A 15,387-nucleotide genomic window follows, 5' to 3' on the forward strand; every position below is an offset into this window, starting at 1 on the left:
CAACCGGATTATGGAATGCCAATAATACCAGATACGCCGCTGCCCGCCGACTAGGTCACCATCATGGGACACGTGGTTGATGCAGCCAAGCTGAAACTACTCCTGGACCTAATTGGTAGTACGCCGGCTCACACTGTCACACCGACAAGAGCGGCGGAACCCGTCCAGGAGACCAGGGCCCAAAATGTGACTCCGAGAAACTTGAACGGAGCGCTAGGAGAAGCTGACCCTGTCAAGACGCCGGGGGAGCCCAGAGTAGTCGTGGTAGACCTAAGTCCTTCCCGCACTCATGGGAGGACAGCGTCGCCGCGACACCAACGAGGCCTGCCCCAGAGGAGCGAAAGAAGTCCGACTCGTCAGAGTTGGAGAAGAAGCCCGACTCACCAGAGTCGGAGGAGAAGTCCTTCCCGCTACGAGGAGAGGAGCCGGACTAGGAATGCGAGGAGCCGATCGCCTCGTGTCGTTCGACACGTGGTCAGACAGCCCCTTAGTGCCTATGTCCTTGAAACCACCGTGCCAACCAAGCTAAAGTTGCCGGCGCTCACATACAAAGGGGATAGCGACCCCACCGACCATGCCGAGGCTTTCGAGTCGTACATGTCGGTGTGGGAACAACCCGATGAAGTCTGGTGCCGAGTCTTCCCAACGACCTTGCATGGGATGGCTCAAAGTTGGTACAAGGGGCTGCCCGACGGCTCGGTATACTGTTACGCCGACCTAAGGGACGCCTTTCTAGCCCAGTACTCTTGCAATAAGAGGAGGGCCGTGGAGACATCGGATCTCCTAACTATCAGACAGGAGGGGGGCGAGTCCCTACGAAGCTATGTGAAGAGGTTCGACGCCAAGGTTCAGCAGATTCGGGAGATTAATCCCGAGCTGGCGGCCTTCGCACTGATGAAAGGCCTCCCAAGGGGAGACTTGAAAAACGAGTTCATCAAGTACGGAGGCCTGGGCTTAGATGCCGCTAGGAAGATGGCTGACCAAGCCATCAAGGTGGAGGACTATCACAAGACCTGGGTAGGCCCCAGCGAGGCCGAGCACTCAGAAAAGAAGAGCCGCCGGGAGGACAACCCGGATGAAAGACGCCGTGACAATAATCGGTCACGGTCCGATGAAAGACGCCGTGACAATAATAGGTCACGGTCTGACAATTCTGCCGGGAAACAGAACTCGGCTGGTGCCGGGGGGAGCTCGGGAACGTACTACCAGAAGCGGTACAAAGATCGCACCCCCCTGGTCGTATCTGCCGCCGAGGTCTTCGCCCTGAGCAAAAACGAGGGCCAGAAGTGGGAAAGGCCCCGCAAGGCGAAGGGGGACGGTGACACGAGCCAGTACTGTGAGTACCACGGCCACACCGGTCACCTTATCGACAATCGCCGCATCCGAAGAATGCCATTGAAGAGCTGATCTGGAAGGGGAGCCTCGGCAAGTATGTTGCCAAAGGCCAAAAGACTGATGCCGGCGGTTCAGATAAGAAATCCGTCTTTGAACGCATAGGAGTGATCCATGTTGTCATCGGGGGCAACGAGAACGGTGGGTCCGCTCATGGGCACAAACGGCACCTGAACGACCTGTATCAGGCCATCAACTTTGTGCCCAAAACAGCGGTCCCCGCTTCCAACATCCCCGACATGACTATTGGAAAGAAGGACTACGCGGGAGTCATCGCCCCTCACAGCGACCCACTTGTAGTCCACTTGGACGTATCCAACCACCTGGTCAAGAGGTGCCTGATTGACACAGGCGCCTACACGAACGTCATGTTCAGGGAGTGCTTTCTCAACCTCGGTCTGAAGGTTGAAGACTTGAGCCCCTGCACCAGTTCACTGTACAGCTTTTCCGGGGCCGTCCTGGTACCCCTGGGGTCAATCAGGCTGCCGGTGATGTTCGTCAAGGGGAATGCGGCCAAGAATGTCCTAGCTGAGTTTGTGGTCATTGACGGCTCGTCCGCCTACAACGTTCTCATAGGCCGAGTCACTCTGAGCGAGGCCGACGCAGTGATGTCCATCCGGGCCCTGACACTGATGTATGTCTCGGACCGGGGGGAAGCGCATAAGCTCGTCTCCAAGGACGAGAAGGACGAAGTGGTCAATGTCCAGATATCTGCCAGAGGATGCAACATGCAATCCCTCAAAGTGGCAAAGAAGTCAGAGAAGGGAAAAAGCCCATCCTTACAACAGGAGGGCGACCTCATGGATGCAACTGACGACTAACTGGGGAGGATGTGCCTTTGATGAGCCATTAGGACACTGCCAATCTCGGGAAAAACTTTTTATGGCGGCGGAGGTGCCCAAGACAATTGTGGGCACCCCGACGCATGTTTATATCTAATGAAGAATCATCCAAGTTTTCCATCAAAGTGTTCATTTCCCCCCACAGTCACCATCAATAAATAGACGCCGTCGCAGTCACCCCAAGAAGTAGACGCTACGGCAGTCACCTCAAGAGGTAGACGCCGCAGCAGTCACTCCAAGAGGTAGACGCCACGACAGTCACCATCAAGAAATAGACGCCGTCGCAGTCACCCCAAGAAGTAGACGATACGGCAGTCACCCCAAGAGGTAGACGCCGCAGCAGTCACTCCAAGAGGTAGACGCCACGGCAGTCACCATCAAGAAATAGACGCCGTCGCAGTCACCCCAAGAAGTAGACGCTACGGCAGTCACCCCAAGAGGTAGACGCCGCAGCAGTCACTCCAAGAGGTAGACGCCACGGCAGTCACCATCAAGAAATAGACGCCGTCGCAGTCACCCCAAGAAGTAGACGCTACGGCAGTCACCCAAGAGGTAGACGCCGCAACAGTCACTCCAAGAAGTAGACGCCACGGCAGTCACTCCAAGAGGCAGACGTCACGGCAGACACTATCAGCACAGTTGATACTCGCGAAAGTGATCAATGTGCCTTAGAAGCGTTGAACACAGTTGAGATACGCACTCTAGACTGCCTCGGCCAGGCCGAGGCGGAAACAAAAGAAGCGCTCAATTAATAACGTGAGGAGAATACAGACGACGGCCGTCCCCATAAGGATAAGCCAGAAACACAACCTACCAAAGTTGTACAAAATACAGGGAAAAGAAAAGCAAAAGGTTACAAACATGTCATTTGAAGCGCCAAAAGATGGCAGGGAGGAAAGGCTTAATAATTGGCTCCCGAACAGCTGAAGCTATCTGAGACGCCGGGTGAGCCTGGTGACGACCGCCCGTCTCCCTATGCTTGTTGCTGCTTGCCATCGGCAGCGGTAGCAACATTTTCTTTGATGGGCAACCCAGCAGCTTTCTTAGCAGCCTCAGCCTCAGCTTTCTTAGCAGCCTCAGCCTCAGCAGCCTCAGCTGCCTTCATCCTCTCGGCTTCCTCCTTGGCCGCCTTAGTCTTCTCAGCAAGGGCAGCCTTCTCCGCGGCCGCCTCTTTCTCTATCTTCACCCTTACCTCCTCCTTGGCCTTCTCTTCCGCGGCTTTCTCTTTAGCTTCGAGCTTGTCGTCAAACAGCTCGTCGAATTTGTCCCACGGAAAGGAGCCATCAAGAGGGAAGAGCTCCCCAATCACTTCCCTGGCAGCTTCTTCGGCCAGGTCCCGGTATTGGGCGCACATGTTAGGGAGGATAACGGTTTGGAGCATCTCAATATCCTCCTCCCTTTGGGCGATGATAGCATCCTTGTTCCGAACCACCTTCCCCTGGGCCTGAAACAGGCCCCTAAATTCGTCCCTCTGCTTAAAATAAAGGTCGGCGTGCCTCTGAACAAGGTCACACTTCTCCAGCAGCTTAGCAGCTTCAGCCGCCGCAGCCTCGGCCTTGGCTCTCTCAGCAAGGACCTCCTTTTCAGCGTCCTCCCTGAGTTTTCTCTCAGCACAGACTGCCCCTTCAGCCTCAGCCTTGGCCCTCTTAGTCTCCTTGTTTGCCGCGTAGAGTTCAAGCCTTAGCCGCTCGAGCTGTGGGGCAGCGTCAGCAATGGTCTTCTCTTGCTCCACAATAAGAGCACCGGCCGTACCAGCCCACTTGGCCAGTGACCTGATCAAACTTACGCCCTCCGACTTAATCTGGAGGGGGGTAGGCTTCGGGAAGGAGGTGACAACGGTGTCGTCTTGACCACTTGCCTGCACAGTTTCCTTCTGATAGGCTATCGCACACCTATGCAAAGATAATATTTATACCCTAGACAACAAATGAATGTAGTACTTAGGGGTCGAACCCAAAGGAGACGGGAGTTATTAATTAATTGTTATGGATTGAATTTTACCTTGGTAGATTATCGATTGATTGATTGGTTTGGTAATGATAAAACAATAATAAAGAAATTGTCTAGGGAGGCCGGATCACGCATGCTAATTATGTAAATGCTCATGTCAAGTTAGGAAGTTGATTTTACGATAAATGTTTAGGCTTAGAGACACCCACCTTACGGCATTAGTGTCAACCATAGACCGGGTCCTAGAGAAACTCTCGTTCATGACTAGGTCGTCCTACTACACATGTTTAGTCTAATTCAATTCCGTGCCTCTCGACTTTTAGAATGAATGAACAAACTTAATCAATGAATAAGGCCTTTAAACATAGATTAAACATTAAGGTGCAAACATGTGATAGAAACAATTTATCAATTTAGCTTAACCTCATTTTGACATTTACATATTACTTAATCATGCAAGGCTTCCTTTATTCCCTAGACAAATGCAACTACTCTAACATGGTGGAAATGTAAACTAAACTAATACTACATGAAATGATAAACATCATAATGAAAATAGAATAAGAATTACCTTGAATGGAAATGGTAATGGAAATAGAAGAACAATGAAACTAGAACAAACTTGAAATGTAACTTGGAATTAAACTTGAAATGGAATTGTAATGTAATTGCTAAAAGGAAATGTAAACAAACTAAACTAAGCTAACCTAAACTAACTACTAAGATTTAGAGAGAATTTAGATGGAAAAATATGTGTAAGAGATGTCCAAGAAGTGTCGACCAAAGCTTCTATTTATAGGAGTGAAGGGAGTAACGGAAATAGCTACAGGGAGCTAACCCCGATCGGGGCCACCCAACCCCGATCGGGGTCGTGGTATTTCTCAAATTTCTCTTAATTCCGTCTTAACTTTGCACTTAATGTGGATGCGGAATCCGATGCTTATGTCTTAATGCGTCCGTCTAAGGTATCTTAAGCATCCTTTGGCATCCAATGCAAACTCTTATCATGGGCTTTCATTTGGATTTCATTTCTTTACATATCCACCAACTAAGATTGGTTTCCTCTTGCTCGGGTTTTCCAATTTCTTCCCAAAATGCCCCTATGCTTCCCGAAACTCCTTTGCATGATCAAGACTTGCTCTCATTAGCCTCGTGAACTCTTGTACTTGCTACTTTGACGGGAAAAAGCTACTAAAAGCTTAATTTCCTACAAAACACAATAGAAAACAAGCAAGCACAACTAGAACACGGAATTAGCTCACAAACACTAACATTAGTGCAAATGACATATAAAATAGAGCTAAAATAGGGGGTTAAAATGTATATAAAATGGACCTATCACCTTCTCGGCACGCCGTTCAATAGTGTGACCGGTTGACGGCAGCGGTTGATCTACAAAAAAATTCAATTAAAGCATCCGTGTCAACATACATGGACATACCGGCTAAATCTGAGCCACAGGATAGATCTGTACCATGCTTGGCCTTCTTGGTCGGAGGACGCATTTCCTTGCCGGCATCAGTTTCGGCAGTAGCAGCAGAAACATTATCGGCAGGAGCATGCTCTTTCCTCTTACGGACAAGGGGAGATCCCTCCGCATCGGAGTCCCCCCCATCGGTAATATCAACGATTTCCACCGTCTCCTTCTGAACTGAAGGGATGGGAGGTGGAACTAATGTCAACGCCGTCGCCGCCGAGGACTTTGTTTTCCGCGTTCGGCGCGACATGCTACTAGCAACCTTCGCCTGGGCCGCCTCCACATTCAAGCCTTTCAGCTGTTGATCCATGAGATCATTCGGCGACGTTCTGCGGTCACGGGCTAGAGCCTTAGGGTGCAAATCAGCAACGGTCTTATCCTTGTTCAGCCCCATTCTCCGAAGGATATCCTCAGACAGGTCCGGTCCAAAGTGGTCTGCAAAGGAAACAAAGCAAGAGTTAAGTAGAATAAATAAATCGAAGTTCAACAGAAACATTGAGAGCAGAGATGGGCCTCACACCGACCCCACTCACCCTGCGCTAGGGCCGGTATGAGGCCGACATGGCAGAGCGGCTCATCCTGAAGAATGATCTGCGTTGGGGGAATCCATCTTTTCGGCACCCCACTCTTGTCCGCCTCAAAAAGCCTCATCGCCAGCTTCTCATCCGCTTTAAAAGGGACCTTGCTAGCGTCTATCTTAAGTTTTTTTCGGGTGACCCATCTGTCATGCTCCGCCTTAGTCTCGCACCGCAAATTAACTTGGTGCTGGAAAGACCGGGGCAACGGATAGTCATTTGGCACCTCAACGTACACCCACCGATCTTTCCAGCCTTTGCAGGAAGAGAGCTTGTCAACGGAGACGTAACCCGGCTCCATTTGTACGTTGTACCATCCGACGCGACCAGCAAACGACGGCCGAAGGTGGTGAAGCCGACGGAATAAATTAACCGTTGGGACCTCTCCCTTGAAGAGACAGAGCCAGACAAAGCCGACTATGGTCCTAATAGCCAACGGGTGCAGTTGGGCCACGGCAACGTTCATGGCTCTAATGATGGCCATAACATATTCATTCAGCGGGAACCGGAGCCCGTACTCCAAGTGCCGGATGTATACGCCGGTGCAACCCGGTGGAGGGCAACAAACGGCCTGACCCTCCTCAGGGATAATAATTTTATATCCCCTGCCAAAGAAGAAATGACCCTCGAAAAATGTTTCGCCGGAACAACCGGCGAACTTATGGGTCCAAGCACGGTCAAAGCGGACCTTACAGGCGTCGCCGTGATCCATGACGTACTGCCTTCCCTCATTAGGATGAGCCCTTTCAGCATCATCACCGAAATCGTCATCATCATCATCCTCATCCTCCCAATGTAACACTACGGATTTTACTTGGTGACTACTCGACCGAGTAGCGCCTACTCGGCCGAGTAGTGCTGAGGTTGTGTGTTGTTTTGGTTCTGCCGAGGAACACTCGGCCGAGTATAGTTAACACTCGACCGAGTATGGGACACTCGGCCGAGTATACACTTACTCGGTCGAGTGCCCGGGTTGGCGGAGTGTTATTTCGACGGTTTGATTGGGGAATGTTTAGGGTATTTTATATTTCCGCGTCAGTTTCTAATATCATTTGAAAGCTTTATCATTCTACGATCTCTCCCTAATCACTCCCTAATCATCCTCATATCTCGTTGTGTGTGCAAATCGTCGTGATCCTTGCGTGTAGTCTCTTATTCTACTGTTGGTAAGTTTCATTCCCTTGTCATTTATATTCTTTTGGGGTTACTGTATATATGGAATTGGGGAAAATGGGATTGTGCAATGTGTAATGGTAGTATGTGATTATTGTTGTAGGTGACGACGTGATATTTGTTATGCATTTGTGTGGTTGATTACTGAAGATAGCGGATTGCGAAAAGGTAGGGTTTCCTACTCGTTTCTTGTCAATTGATTTGAGATTGTGCTTGTTGTAATTGTTGTTATCTGCTGATCATCGGAGTATGGAGATTGTTGTGACGATGTTGGTATGAGCGGATTGACATGGTTGTGATGTCATGTGATTGTGATAGTGGTGGAGTCACTTGCGGGAGTGGCTTCACACCCTAGTTCGCCCTCCGTGGAACCCGCCACGGGAGGGGATGTGCACATTAAGGGACAGGGATGGTTAGTCGCTCGTTGATGAGCTGGACTAGGTGGGGATGGGCTGCGGTCACCCACTGGCGGCGAGGATTACCTGTTGCGATGGGTAATCTGGCAGGGCTACACACTTCGGTGTGTAGTCGGTTACTGTGCGTGAGATCGATGATCGGCTAGCGGTAATGTTGTTGTCTTATATTGATTGAGTAGTCCGACCCCGTGTTGTTGTTTTGTAAAACTGCGGTGATCCATTCGGGGATGGTGAGCGGATTGTGACAGTGATACTGATTATTGAGCTTGGGGGCGATCATGGGAGAGTCACCACGCTGGATTAGATGACACCATCACGAGCTTTAGTTAATGTTTTGGTAGTTGTTGCCATTTGGATAATTCGTTTATTAGATTTTTGGAGACTATGTAACCTTTATAATTACCGTACATTAATAAATGTGTTTGGACTGTTGCTTTTGATAAATACTAACCTCGGGCAACCGAGATGGTAACAACCTTTCATGCTGGGGTAGTCCTGGTAAGGTACCTTGGTATGAGGGGGTGTTACAAAGTGGTATCAGAGCCGACGATTCCGGCACCTAAAACTAATGAACCCAATGAACTTAGGGAGTCTAAATAAAATGAACCCGGGGAGAGTTGTTTGGAGCTACCGCAAAGACTTGGGAGACGTCCCGAAGTTGCACTATGGCCCTCACAATCTCAAGCCGGTCACCAGGGGGAATTTGTTGTGAGTCTTTTCGATGCGTGTGTGTGGTATGTGGAACTTGAATGGTTGAATCATGTGAAAGGAAGTGAGATGTGTGGAAACATGTGTAAGACATGGTGAAACTTGTTGAAACGGATTTGGTATGAAATATGTTGGCATGTTAAGTGTTTATTATGTGGCTTTCAAAAGAGTAGTGGTACATGGGTACATAATCATGATAATGTTAATGTTTGGTTGTTGGTAGTAGCATGTGATTAAGGTCATGCGCCTATGCATATGAATGTCGTGTTTAAATTTTCATGTGGGTATGATAAAAGTTCACCTCTGTACTGGTTTTTAGAAGTATGGGGTCGTTATTATTTGTTTTATGCATGTTTAAGTTGTTTTGTTAAGGAATTTTGATTTGTATACAAACCGATTTTGGAAGGGTTGTCTTAAAACTGTCATAAGTCGAGTTCTAGAAATGATATTGCTGTGATTCCAAGTTTAGGTGATAGCTTGTCTTCTTGCGATTCTAACGATAGGTCGCACGCCCAGAATGACCAAGTAACGAGTGAGATATGACTGTTTTACGAAAACTGGACGGTGCTGAGAACTGCGCCGATACTCGACCGAGTAGTCCCTACTCGGCCGAGTATCTTTTATACTCGACCGAGTATTCCATATTCGGCCGAGTAATCTCTCTGTGATAATACTGTTTAGCGTCTGAGTCGTGAACTCGGCCGAGTAGTCTCATACTCGACCGAGTAAGGTCTACTCGGCCGAGTATTCCCAATAGTCGACCGAGTAATCCTTCTGCGACAATTAAGTTTGCTTCTGGAGTCGAAAAATCGACCGAGTAATATAGTTACTCGACCGAGTACCTTGTACTCGACCTAGTATGTTATGTACTCGACCGAGTACCTCATTGGGCGGCCACTTTGAGTCGGTGGCTATGTTCTTACTTTTGTTTTGAGTCGGTGGCTATGTTCTTACTTTTGTTTTGAGCCGGTGGCTATGTTTTTACATTGTTTTGAGTCGTAGGGTATATACACATGTATGTTTTGAGTCTTAACGCATTCTTTTATATGTGAGACGGTCTTGATACGTAAGTTACCGGAAGTTATGACATGGAGAATGATGGCTTATGAGGGACATGTGTTGGGTAAGGAAGACATGTGTTAATGTGGTTGTGAAGGATAGTGGAAAAAGAAAAGAGAAGAATGATGAGCTAATCGAGGTAAAGAGCATGTTTTGTGAGATATGATGAGTGATATAGTCGTGTGTTGAGTAGTATAAAAGTAAGTGTATATGGGCAAGGGTGATGTAAGTGTAAAGAAGGATGAGAATGAAAGATTGAGATAAAGGATACGAATAGTGGCATATTTGGATGTGTAAGGATTTATGGAGGAAGACAGCTAGGATAAAGTTGCTTAAGGATATATGTAATGGAAGGTTGTTGTAAGAAGATAGGAAAGAGAGGTATATAGTGAACTTAAAGGAAATTATATCGCGATGTGGATTTGTAGATAGTGGCTAAGTTTGGGAAGTTGGAATATCAAGGGGTGAGCCTAGTGTGTAATTCTTTGGACAAACGGTATGAAGTGAATTTTGGTTTCTAGAGATGCGAAAGGAAGATACGACTAATTGAAGAGTAACTGTTAGTGCGTGGACTTGATGGTGACAAGGGTGAGTGTGAAACAAGATGAGAGATGATAAATGATAAGAAGAATGATAAGATATTGATATGAATTAATGGAATTAGAGTTGTGGAGCTATGGAAAATAAACAAATGACTAAAGAGTTAGGTAGAAAGAGAAAGGAGATGACTTATTATTTGGCATTATTGAGTAAAAGGAGGGAAAGAAGGATGGAAGTAAGTTGAGAGAACGTTGACCGGAGTTAAGGAGCATGAAGGTAGGAAATTATGAAATGTACGATATCCCCACTATAGGGTGTGAGTTAATGGTTATATAGGAGAGCAGGACGACGTGTTAGCCGTGAGTTTCGAGGTATTAGGGGAATAAGAAGCTTGTGGAGTGTTGCAAGATCTGAGATTTTGGTGGAGAGTTAGGTAGCGATATGATAAAGGATAGACTTAGGAATAATGTTGAGGTATGTTTTGTTGATGGATTGGATGTTCTTATTTGGGATGATAACCAAAGAGAGGAAACAGATTGTTATATTAAGAAATGACAGTAAGAGAGTAGTCACATGAAGGATGTGGTGTCATAGTAGTGTCACTAGTGGCTGAGGATGATGTTACTTTGGGGAAGTTAGTTGTTCTAATGAGGTTGATTTTGTGGAGGTGGTTAGTATGTTTGGTTGTGAGGAAGTATAAGATGTGGATATACGAGGTGTTATTTGGAAGTTGGTGCGATGTTATGGCTACATTTTTGGGAGGGGTGATAAGCGTGTGTAAGAGAAGATATGTTAGGAAGGGCACCTGAGTTAAGTCCGGATAAGAGATATTCATTGTCAAGTGGTAACTTACGTGATCAGGATTGACTAATTGGATGTGATTACGGGTCTATGATATGTGTAAATGTTTGTGTGAGGTTCTGACCTCACAAGAAGTGGTATGGTGTGATAATTATAAAGTTGTTATATGAATGTTTTGTAATTTATGTTGGGTACGGTATACTAATGGAATGAGGTTCAAAAGGTAATAATTTGATTGATCTGGCATGGATAGTTAAAATTGTATGTGTATTGATGATACATGTTTATTCCGTGAAATGGTAAGGATGATGTTCATGAGATTCTTGTCAGTTTATTCCGTATAATATGTTGTGTTATAATCTAGCAAAACGGTTTTGAATGAGTTTTCTTGTTCAAAATGTCATACTGAGTCAGTGTTTATGGGAATTATATGTGATTGTGATGTTTATCGATGTGGCTATTGTGCCTCGAGTAGTGATCCGGGCATGGTACTTCATGTTGTGATGCGCGCATTTTCGCACTGCGGTGCGGGTGTTGGTGGCGGTGTTGCGATGCCGTCACCGGTTGTGGTGGAGTAGGCGGGATGATTATGATTCGAGTTTCGACAGTACATACCAGTTATACATAGATTGTTGTTCTGTTTGATGTTGCTCCCTGTGAGATTCAGTTTGTGCAGATAGACAGTTGTCTTGTTTATTGATGTTTTCTTTACCAGGTTAAGTTTGGGAATGAGGGTAGAGTATGATATGAAATAGAGTTGTATATGTTTTCGTTGTTGTCATGGTATAGTGATATTCTGTTGATGAGACACGTTTGTGAGAGGTTGTTACAGTAATTTTGATCTTGTTCTAGATAAGGCTTTAGTAGACATGGTAATGGCATGTGATTCGTAAAACATGTGTGGTAATGACCTGAAAGATGCAAGTGGTTCATAATCCTTTGTGGAGACAGTGAGTGTAGGGTGTTGGGGAATTGGTGTCATGTTAAGTTATGTATGAGTTTTGCGGTAATGAAAGAAAAGAACTTGAGGATCTAGTATGAGTGTACGTAACAAGAGTGGAATGTGAGTTATGCTTTTGGTGATATGAGTTTTATATAGTTTATATAGAGAGGTGTGTCATGTTGCGGTAATGTGGAAGATTTGAAGTTTTGGGTTAAGCTAAAGATTTTGAAATTGAAGGATGAGAGTTGTTTAAGTAAGAGAGCCTAAGATATATGCATGGCGACTGTTCAGATTATAAGTGGTTATCTTTGACACGCGGTGGTGATGGTGATAATGAGAAAATATAGCTAGGATTTAGTATTAGCGAGTTACGAGGACGTAACATTTATCTTAAGAGGAGTAGGATGCGATAAAGGATAAAAGAGATTTTGATGGTTGTACATATGGTAGTATAATTGGAAGTAGAGTGTTGGTGTAGCATAAAGGTCGGACATTTGTTTTGATCAAGGGCATGACCGTGCTTGTAGTAGTTCGATGTTTAGCAATGAGAGAATATTTCAACAGTGTTGATAGTTGAATGACAATGATTATGAGTCCAATAGTTTTGTCAGTTGGAAGATGATGTTTATGTGTGTGAGTAAACTTCGAGGACGAAGTTCGTTTTAAGGATGATAGAATGTAACATTCCGTTTTGATGATTGATCTTCTTTTGTGGTTGAGTGCTATTGAGTGTTATGGAAGTGATACAAGGTTGGCAACATTATATTGTGGTTATTGGGTAATGTTATGGAGTCAGTATTGAGAACCTATGCTATAGTTGAGACGATATCGTGAGCCATGTTGTGGAAGGAAGAGTGGTTTGTGGAGTTGGTGTTAAGTGTCCATGTTTTATAGGTTGGGTTGGAACTTCGCGGTCGTGTTTTGTTTTGTTTGTTGTTTTGCTTTGAGTCGGGGTAATGATTCTTGTGGAGACTTGTGTAGTTCCTTAGTGTTGTTATATGTGGTTGGTTTAGTCTTGGGGCGTAGTGTTGTGCTTTGTTTTATAGTAGAGTGTGAACTTCGGGACGAAGTTCTTTTTAAGGGGGGAAGATTGTAACACTACGGATTTTACTTGGTGACTACTCGACCGAGTAGCGCCTACTCGGCCGAGTAGTGCTGAGGTTGTGTGTTGTTTTGGTTCTGCCGAGGAACACTCGGCCGAGTATAGTTAACACTCGACCGAGTATGGGACACTCGGCCGAGTATACACTTACTCGGTCGAGTGCCCGGGTTGGCGGAGTGTTATTTCGACGGTTTGATTGGGGAATGTTTAGGGTATTTTATATTTCCGCGTCAGTTTCTAATATCATTTGAAAGCTTTATCATTCTACGATCTCTCCCTAATCACTCCCTAATCATCCTCATATCTCGTTGTGTGTGCAAATCGTCGTGATCCTTGCGTGTAGTCTCTTATTCTACTGTTGGTAAGTTTCATTCCCTTGTCATTTATATTCTTTTGGGGTTACTGTATATATGGAATTGGGGAAAATGGGATTGTGCAATGTGTAATGGTAGTATGTGATTATTGTTGTAGGTGACGACGTGATATTTGTTATGCATTTGTGTGGTTGATTACAGCATAGCGGATTGCGAAAAGGTAGGGTTTCCCTACTCAGTTTACTGTCAATTGATTTGAGATTGTGCTTGTTGTAATTGTTGTTATCTGCTGATCATCGGAGTATGGAGATTGTTGTGACGATGTTGGTATGAGCGGATTGACATGGTTGTGATGTCATGTGATTGTGATAGTGGTGGAGTCACTTGCGGGAGTGGCTTCACACCCTAGTTCGCCCTCCGTGGAACCCGCCACGGGAGGGGATGTGCACATTAAGGGACAGGGATGGTTAGTCGCTCGTTGATGAGCTGGACTAGGTGGGGATGGGCTGCGGTCACCCACTGGCGGCGAGGATTACCTGTTGCGATGGGTAATCTGGCAGGGCTACACACTTCGGTGTGTAGTCGGTTACTGTGCGTGAGATCGATGATCAGCTAGCGGTAATGTTGTTGTCTTATATTGATTGAGTAGTACTGACCCCGTGTTGTTGTTTTGTAAAACCTGCGGTGATCCATTCGGGGATGGTGAGCAGATTGTGACAGGTGATACAGTTATTGAGCTTGGGGGCAGTCATGGGAGAGTCACCACGCTGGATTAGATGACACCATCACGAGCTTTAGTTAATGTTTTGGTAGTTGTTGCCATTTGGATAATTCGTTTATTAGATTTTTGGAGACTATGTAACCTTTATAATTACCGTACATTAATAAATGTGTTTGGACTGTTGCTTTTGATAAATACTAACCTCGGGCAACCGAGATGGTAACAACCTTTCATGCTGGGGTAATCCTGGTAAGGTACCTTGGTATGAGGGGGTGTTACACCCAATCCTCCAAAGCTTTCGGATCGACTTCGGGAGAAGGAGACCTAGGGCCCCCAGACCTTATCGGGACGGTGTCTAGAATCTCCTCCTTATCAAGACGCGACGGGGAACCCCCCGGCGCCGGTTTACTAGTTCCGGCATCAGCAGAAGACATGTTTACAACAAAACTTACAAGATAAGAGATTGAGAAAAATTCGTTTGTTTACCTTGAAGAAAAGCACTAGCCGAGATAACGACTCTGAAGTTTAGAAGAAAAAGGAAGCCCTTGAAAATCTAAGAAAGAAGAAAAATTTTTGAGGAAATGAACTTTGTGCGGAAATCATGGGGGATACTGCTCTATTTATAGAGCAAAGCCCATGAAGAAGGACCAATCAAGGCACAGCCCATGAAGCGACAGCCAATCAGCGAGCATACACGTGTCAGACATGCAACCACGGAATGTCAATCGTTGCAATAGTTAAACGTCAATCAACGCAACAGTGACCAAGCGTCTTCAACACGCCCCTTCATATCTCCTTGCCTATTCATCTACCTCAGCAAATTCCTAAGCATCTGTTCTCCGCCGGCCACCTGATCAACCAAGCTAGATAGCACCGGCCGGGGGCAATAAAAAACAACCGGCACTCTCAACCCTGGTCTCGGCCAGCGTTACTTTCTTTTCCACATCGGATGCCCTTTACACATCCAGGTGGAGGGGGGATATGGTACGGCCTAAGCAGAACCAAGCCGAGGTAGAAGAAGCCGGGAAAGAAAATTTTTACTTGCGCAGAATATACGCTCAACATACATCGGAGCCCATACCACGGCATAGACTACGCTGGGGGCAAATTGATGGGCATATTCTGCACCCGCTGACCGAGTCAACATATTGACCAAGGTCAAAGACATCCACAACAATTCGACATCTCAGACAGCCTAGCCGATGCAACCTATCGGCCTGTCACTTGGGTCCCGGCTAGGACAACTAGCCAGCCGGGGCACATATCCGCGTACTCATATCCAAGACCCCTCGGCCGACCTGCCATAGGTCCATCGGCCGAGGGTAGAACGGTCTTTCCGCCTGCTAGCCACTTGGCCACTACGTGACAAAAGGT

Source organism: Silene latifolia, chromosome 3, assembly GCF_048544455.1.
Source record: "Silene latifolia isolate original U9 population chromosome 3, ASM4854445v1, whole genome shotgun sequence".
Classification (NCBI taxonomy): domain Eukaryota; kingdom Viridiplantae; phylum Streptophyta; class Magnoliopsida; order Caryophyllales; family Caryophyllaceae; genus Silene; species Silene latifolia.